General features: G+C 32.5%; 1 pseudogene; it reads left to right on the top strand.

Moving 5' to 3' along the window:
• The first annotated feature begins 1,339 nt into the window (after positions 1–1,339).
• Positions 1,340–1,446, top strand: LOC129513166 (5S ribosomal RNA; annotated as a pseudogene).
• The last annotated feature ends 6,249 nt before the right edge of the window (positions 1,447–7,695 follow it).

Here is a 7,695-nt window from a genome sequence, read left to right as displayed (position 1 = left end):
AAGATTTAAAAATCAAAATTACTCCTTTATCCATGGGCTGCTGAATAAATACATGTTACAAGGCATGAAAACAACATTATCTCCTTCAGAGCTCTTGGGTGTCCAAATGCATTGTCAATAAGCAGTAATATTTTAAAATGAATCTTTTATTTCAGCAATAGGTCTCAATAGTGGGCTTAAAGTATTCAGTAAACCATGCTGTCAACAGATGTGCTGTTATCCAGGTTTTGTTGTTCCATATAGAGCACAGACAGTAGATACAGCATAATTCTTAAGGGCTCTAGGATTTTCAGAATAGTAAACAAACATTGGCTTCAACTTAAAGTCACTAGCTGCATTAACTTCTAATAAGAGTGTCAGCTGATCTTTTGAAGCTTTGAAAACAGGCACTGACTTCTCCTCTCCAGCTATAAAAGTCCTAGATGGAAAAAAAAAAAAAGTCCTAGATGGTATCTTCTTCCAGTAGAAGGCTGTTTTGTCTCTTTTGAAAGTCTGTTGTTTAGTATAACTACCCTATTTAATTATCTGAGCTAGATTTTCTGGATAACTTGCTACAGCTTCTACATCAGCACTTGCTGTCTTACCTTGCACTTTTAACGTGGTTTCTTAAACCTCATGAACCAACTTTTGCTAACTTCAAAAATTTCTTCTGCAATTTCTTCACTTCTCTCAGCCTTCATAGAATTTAAGAGTTGGAGCCTTGCTTTGTAATAGGCTTTGATTTAAGGAAATATTGTGGCTGATCTGATTTATATATAGACCACTAAAACTTTCTCCATATTAGCAATAAGACTTTGCTTTCTTATCATTTGTATATTCAGTCAGGGTAATAGCACTTCTAGTGTCCTTTCAAGAACTTTCCCTTTGCATTCACAACTGTTTGGTGCAAGAGATTTAGTTAATTTTTGGCCTATCTTGGCTTTTGATATGCCTTCCTTATTAAGCTTAATCATTTCTAAATTTGATTCAAAGACAGATGTGCAACTCTTCTTTTTTACTTGAATGCTTAGAGGCTATGTAGGGTTATTAATTGGCCTAATTTCAATATTCTTGTGTCTCAAAGAATAGGGGAGCCTGAGGAGAGAGAGTAGGGAGCAGCTACTTGGTGGAGCAGTTGGAATACACACATTTATCAATTAAATTTGTCTGTCTTAAATGGACGGAATTCATAACATAACAAAACAATAATGATAGCAACATCAAAGATCACTGATCACAGATCACCACATCAAAGATATTATGTTATAAAGTGAAGAAGTTTTTGAAATATTGCAAAAATCACCAAAATGCAACACAGAGACACAAACTGGACAAATGTTATTGAAAAATGGTGCTGATTGTCTACGGCCATACCACCCTGAATGTGCCCGATCTCGTCTGATCTCGGAAGCTAAGCAGGGTCGGGCCTGGTTAGTACTTGGATGGGAAAAATGGTGCTGATAGACTTGCTCAATGCAGGGTTGCCATAAATTTTCCGTTTGTGAAAAAGAAAAATATCTGCAAAGCGCAATAAAGCAAAAGACAATAAAACGATATATGTCAGTATATATTAGACTGTTTAATATTGTTCCATGCCTTCTGCACGATTATGGTTATGAAGATAATTATAGATGATTTTTACTTTTTTTTCCTTTGTAGGTCTCATTTTGAATAATAATTATGGAACTATCTTCAAATTCACTGATTCATTCTTCAGCTACATACTGTTGTAACCTGTCAAAGGAATTCCTTACACACATCTTGTAATCATGTTTGTTTTTTGTTGTTGTTTGTTTTGTTTTGTTTTTGCTGCTTAATTCTCTTAAATTTGTGTCATTCATATTATATATTTTAAAAAGTATGATCTATTCAGTGTTTCTGGTACAACTGACATGAAAAACTAATTTTTTCAAATGTATAGAAAATCCTTATTCTAATATTGCCCTGTTAAGTAAAATTTCTGCAACACTGAAATGTGTAGTTTGGTGGCCACTTGCCACTTGTACCTTGATAACATGTAAATGGAACCAGCACAAATGAGGAACTGAATGTTAAATTTTATTTAGTTTCATGTCATTATTTTTTAAAGATATATTTACTCATTTTAGAATGAGAGAGAGAGAGAGTGAGGGGAGAGGCAGAGGAAGAGGGAGAGGGAGAGAGAATCTCAGGCAGACTAAATGCTGAGTGTGGAGGGCACTCTCATGACCCTGTGATCATGATCTGAGCCAAACCCAGAATCAGATGCTCAACCAACTTTGCCACCCAGATGCCCTAAATTTTACTTAGTTTTAATTAAATTTAAGTAGTCACACCAATCTGGTGGCTACCATATTAACACAACTATAGAATTTATTAACTCTAAACATAGTCTTACTACTTTCAGTTAAAGAAATAGAATTAAGCACAAATTGTTCCACTATACAGTGGTATATCTACAAATAAAATACTGTAAATCTGTTAAGGATTAGGTGAAGGGTCAATCCAGATATATTCACAGCCAAAATTTTATCAAGCATGGCCAAAAATCTTTCTTATGCCATTATATATATATATATATATATATATATATATATATATATATATATCCATGACTCCATGACTGCTGACAGTATTTTTTCTTAATCAAAAGGATAGATTGTATGAAGTTCAAACAATAAAAGACTTTAGTTTTCTACATTATCCCTGGAATTAGGGAACCCCAGAATACCTGGGGGATTATGGATCTTATTCTTCTCCATAATAAAGTATGTATAAATTTTAAAAAGTATGATTACTTGAAATAAAAGGATAAACATTTTATCACTGTGTTCAGTTTTGACATATTTGAAATGACCTGATGATGTAATACAGTGAGATCAAAACTGAGGATTAAAAATAGTCATTTTGGCTTATTGTATACCTGTCTTAAGCATCAATTCTTCGAGCTTCATTTTCCTTTTGTGTAAATTGGAGACATAGTTGGTGAGAATGCAGAGGAGCTATATGTTTTCAAGAATTATTACATTTCTTGCTTTTCTCAGAACAATCCCCAGGATTATGACATTACAACTCAATATAAACACTGATATCATTGAATGTTTACTTTTATTTGTATATATTATGTGCATAGGACAAAATAGTATGCATTTTAATTACAAAAACTCACATCTACATGACATTACAGTTCCCAGTACATAGTCAAATCTCATTTAGATGCTTTCCTTTTTAATCATTTATCCTCAGAAAATGTAGGATATGTGATAGTGAGGTATAATTCAGATGTCCATGAACTGAATTTATCAGTTTGCAGGTTGGTCCCATTCACCCCCTACTGTTTTCCTGCATTATTTCAACTAGATGAGGTAGTGTACACACTACTGGTAATTTAGGGAGCTGATAATAGATGCATACCATTTTAACATTACAGCAGGGAGTCCTTGTCTTGCCTTTTCGGTTCACAGCATTGTTACTCAATGTAACACCAATTAACACTTAAGTGATAGAGTTTTAGTTTCTAGGTAAAAACTAGGAATCTTTCTTTTGTGCCTTTGTATTGGAGCCTGTGTAGTTATGATATTTAATCAGCTGAAAGCCCAGGGCATGCACTTGTACTTGTGTTATTATTTATAATTGAATGCAGCACTGCCGCTGTGGCATACCTTACTGGCATCATTTATATAAGGTTTAATGGTTTCTGGTACTGCTCCTAGCTCCTTACTCACCAGGCTATTCTGCTAAAATGTGGCAGAGTACTTTAAAAGGCTTATTTGTGACTGAAGTCAATGGGGGGCAGGTAAAGGGGTATAAACAGTAGTGAAAGCTACAATGGAATAATTAATTTTCAAAAATAAACATGATTCTTCTCCAAGATTAGCCAATTTTCAAATTCACAAACATGATATAAACAACTCAGAAGAAAATAAATAGTAAGGCTCAGAAGAGACTAAATAGCAATACATAAAGTATCCATTTTGAAATTTAGAGAGACTTTAGCATCTGGTCTAATTACACACACACACACACTACAAATAAAGAAGTAAGATTTCATAATCATATTCTAGAGACCTAGTTTTCTGAGCACTAATGCGAGAAAGCTTGGCTATCTTCACAACAGGACCACTGGACTACTGCTAGCATGGAAATTGACATCACTGTTATTACAATGTACGTTTTATACAATGACACTAGTATTGTAATACAATAGCATCTGAAATAAGCCTGCACACTTTCTCTTATTAAATGTACATTAAATCCTTAGGGTACCATATATTTATGGGAACACTAAGAAAGAAAGTTTATTAGACAAAAATATAGGTTACTGTTTAGTTAAATTCACAATTATAATAACTTTATGTGCTTTTTGACTTCTTTAAATAATCTTTCCTATGACTTTCCTTTGAGTCCTAATTTTGTTATCCAAATGTGGATGTGATTATGACTTTAACAACACAAAATTTGTGGAATATCTACTATATGCTAAACTGTAGCCACTATTTTGGGGATGCAACTTTGAACAAGATAAATTCAAATTTGTCCAAGCACATTCCACAGTTCTAAGCTTCTGACTTCATGTAGTTTATATTCTATTATAAATATCCTTGTGAGGCATGCTATCATTCTACCTCACAACAATATACAAATGCAACAAAGAATCATTAAACTAAACCAGGGAGATTGGCATATATTTTATACATAAATGTCCTTGATCCTGAAAAGCTATGGCCAAATGACAACCTAACCTCTGTCCTTTTTCCTCACTAAATTCTTCCCAAGTTTTTAGACTGATAGCTATTGTAAGAGACCATGGTTTTGCTACTGCAATACTTTTTCAATGAAGGAAATCTGCTTTTCGGGCAGCTGCTGCTCACACACTGGAACAGTAATTTGGAAATTATAAATGTTTGCTCCCTTTATTTTTAAGTATCACATAAACCACAGCAGCAACAATCTCAATAGTATAGTTGTGAAGATTAAGCAAATTTGCATATGGAAGATACTTTTAAATATTAAGTTTGTTTCCTATATTATTACTTCTACCAGCCAGAGAATACTTTATGTGGTGGCTTACATTTCTTTATCATACCTTATGATCTAGAAATTAATGGCATAGGAAAGGAGAAAAAAGGTATATTAGAAAAATCACTGGATGATGATTTAAAAGATATGAGATTAAAATTCAGATATGCTACAATTAGCAAACTTTGTTTCCATAATTCTCAAGGGTTGAGAGTAGATGAGCTAATAATTGAAGGATTATTTTATAATTTTAGAAAGAATTAATTGCAAAGTCGTTTAGTCTTCTTAGAGTACTAAGAATTATGTGATACAAATATTAGCTTTTCATTTATTTAAGTGATTAAACATATTTCTCTGTGAATTAATATGATATTAAATCTAATCTAAGATGTTTATAATTATATGCAATGTGTCTCATCCCCATCTTCATCATGAATGATGAATTAACAAAAAGCTAACTTTGTTTTAAGTAACTTGGAATTTTAGGATGGGCGTAAAAGATAAACTCTGTTAGAAATGATGAACTAAATAATCATGGTAACTAACTGATGAAATCTGTTATTTATCATTAAACATGAGATAGACCAATTCTTACTATCATTGTCTTTAAATAGGAAACCAATTATAGAGCATCAATTTCAAAACAGAAAAGAAAAATAAGTTGCTTCTGCACATATTTTATTGGGTAAACAGTAAACTTAACTTCAATGGGGCAGAGAAATGCTACCTTATCTCAGGAAGCAGAAAACTGGAAATGCTTAATATAGCATTAATAACGGCCATTTTATAATATCAAAAAATGTGTTCACTGGATTTTTAACACTTAACACTGAGTTTATTTTTATAATAATTTCCTAATGTAAATAATAATTATTTAACATCATTCCTATAAATATATATAGATTTTTTTAGCTTTGGTTTACTTTACTGTTATTAAAACTCTTCAGAATATTTTATTTTATTTAATATAATAATTTTTTGCCTTTTATGTTATCTGCATTTTGGTAATGTTATATATAGTTTAACAAATTATTTAAACAAATAATCATTTTAAGTACATTCCATAGTTTTAAACCTTTAAGAACTATTCCTATATGTTTGTAAGGATTAAAGATTTTCCATGGTCTGATATAATCTTATCACACAGACTTTACTAACCATTATTTACTTTTCAAATGTTACCAACATCGGTCAAAACATCCATTTTCCCAATTGTTTTATTTAATCATTTTGTGTTATATGAGTCAAGATTCTACTCCAATGGCTATAATGAAGAGCAGGAAAATAATACAGAACTGTCAGATGGTTTATGGCAGTGGTTCTCAGGTAGAGGGCACGTGTAGGGAGAAGGTGGAAGGAAGGTAGATTTTGTCCTCCAAGTGACATTTGACAGTTAGAGACATTTTTTATTATCCTTACTGGGGAGGGGTGCTACTTGCACCCAAAAATGATGCTAAAAATCCTACAATGCATAGGATTGTTCTGAACAAAAAAAGGACTATCCAGTCTAAAATGTCTATTGTGTCAATATGGGAAATGCTGAGATATCCAGAGGATAGCTACAGAAACCTACAGTTACCAATTCCAGGGCCTCAGGGAAAAAGGAAGGAAATGGTTACTGGTACTCAGTGAATGCTAGAATATTGGATATATGGGCCAGCTTGTGGAAGTTATTGCCATAGAGGAATGGAATGACTACCAGGAGGGAGTGGGGAACAAATAGTTTAGTTTCTGTCTCCTCCTTTAAGCCTCCTCATACTACCATTGTCCAAATCCAACTAAAGCTAGATATCAAGGGGATCTGGAAGATAGTGTCCAGAGGCCAGCCTCTTGGACTGAGAGAAACATAGAAGAGGAGAATAGAGCGGGGATAAGGACAGATGGAGAATAAATAGCATGCCTACTAGACTTCAATGTTTTGTTTTGTTTTTTTAATTTTAATATGCTGTACATGTTAACTTGCTCTCCTAAAATAACATACAAAAATGAAAGTTGGATAAAGCTATCTCTTTTCTTTATTTCTAAAATAGTTTGTTCCCACTGATATATTTTTTACAAAATGAGCAATTTGAGAAATTCTATACTTATATTAGAACACTCTTTTTTTCTTTTCATAAGAGAAAAAAACATTTAACATGAAGTTACACAATTTAAGATATTTGAAACAGTTGCTTTCCATTCACATTTTTGTTTAATATATATTTCTCAGGAAAATGTTCTCAACTAATGGCTTATGGCAATTAAACCTGTGTGGGATCATAAGTTTTGAGAAACTTACAAAATGTTATTACCTTATAATCTAACTATATTAAAAATCTGTATTGCTCATAGAGAGCTGATTTCAGTGTTTCTTTTTTGCTCTTAAAACAAGACCCCTAACTGAGGACTAAATTAAAATAAGTCTTTTCATAGATGGCTCCCACTGGAATGTAAATTACAATTCTAAGATTGCTGGTTCTCATGGCCTGTCTTTGCTATTTTTCTATTACAGTTTCTAATTTTAGTAAACATTATTACTGTATTTTAGATCTAATGAGAAAAGGATGGCTAGAAAGGATGAAGATTAAAAGGTAAATCACATGGGTTGGATCAGTTTATGTCTAGAGGCTTATTGGATAAACTTTTCATCATAGACATGTGTGGATTTTGTCTTTTACTATTCAGAGACTACACAAATGAAATATGTTGGTGTAGTTTTTTGTTTGTCTGTTTTCCAGG

This window comes from Nyctereutes procyonoides, unplaced genomic scaffold, assembly GCF_905146905.1.
Source record: "Nyctereutes procyonoides isolate TBG_1078 unplaced genomic scaffold, NYPRO_anot_genome, whole genome shotgun sequence".
Classification (NCBI taxonomy): Eukaryota; Metazoa; Chordata; class Mammalia; order Carnivora; family Canidae; genus Nyctereutes; species Nyctereutes procyonoides.
Note: the sequence above shows the minus strand (reverse complement) of the source record. Positions and strands in the feature narration are given on the sequence as shown.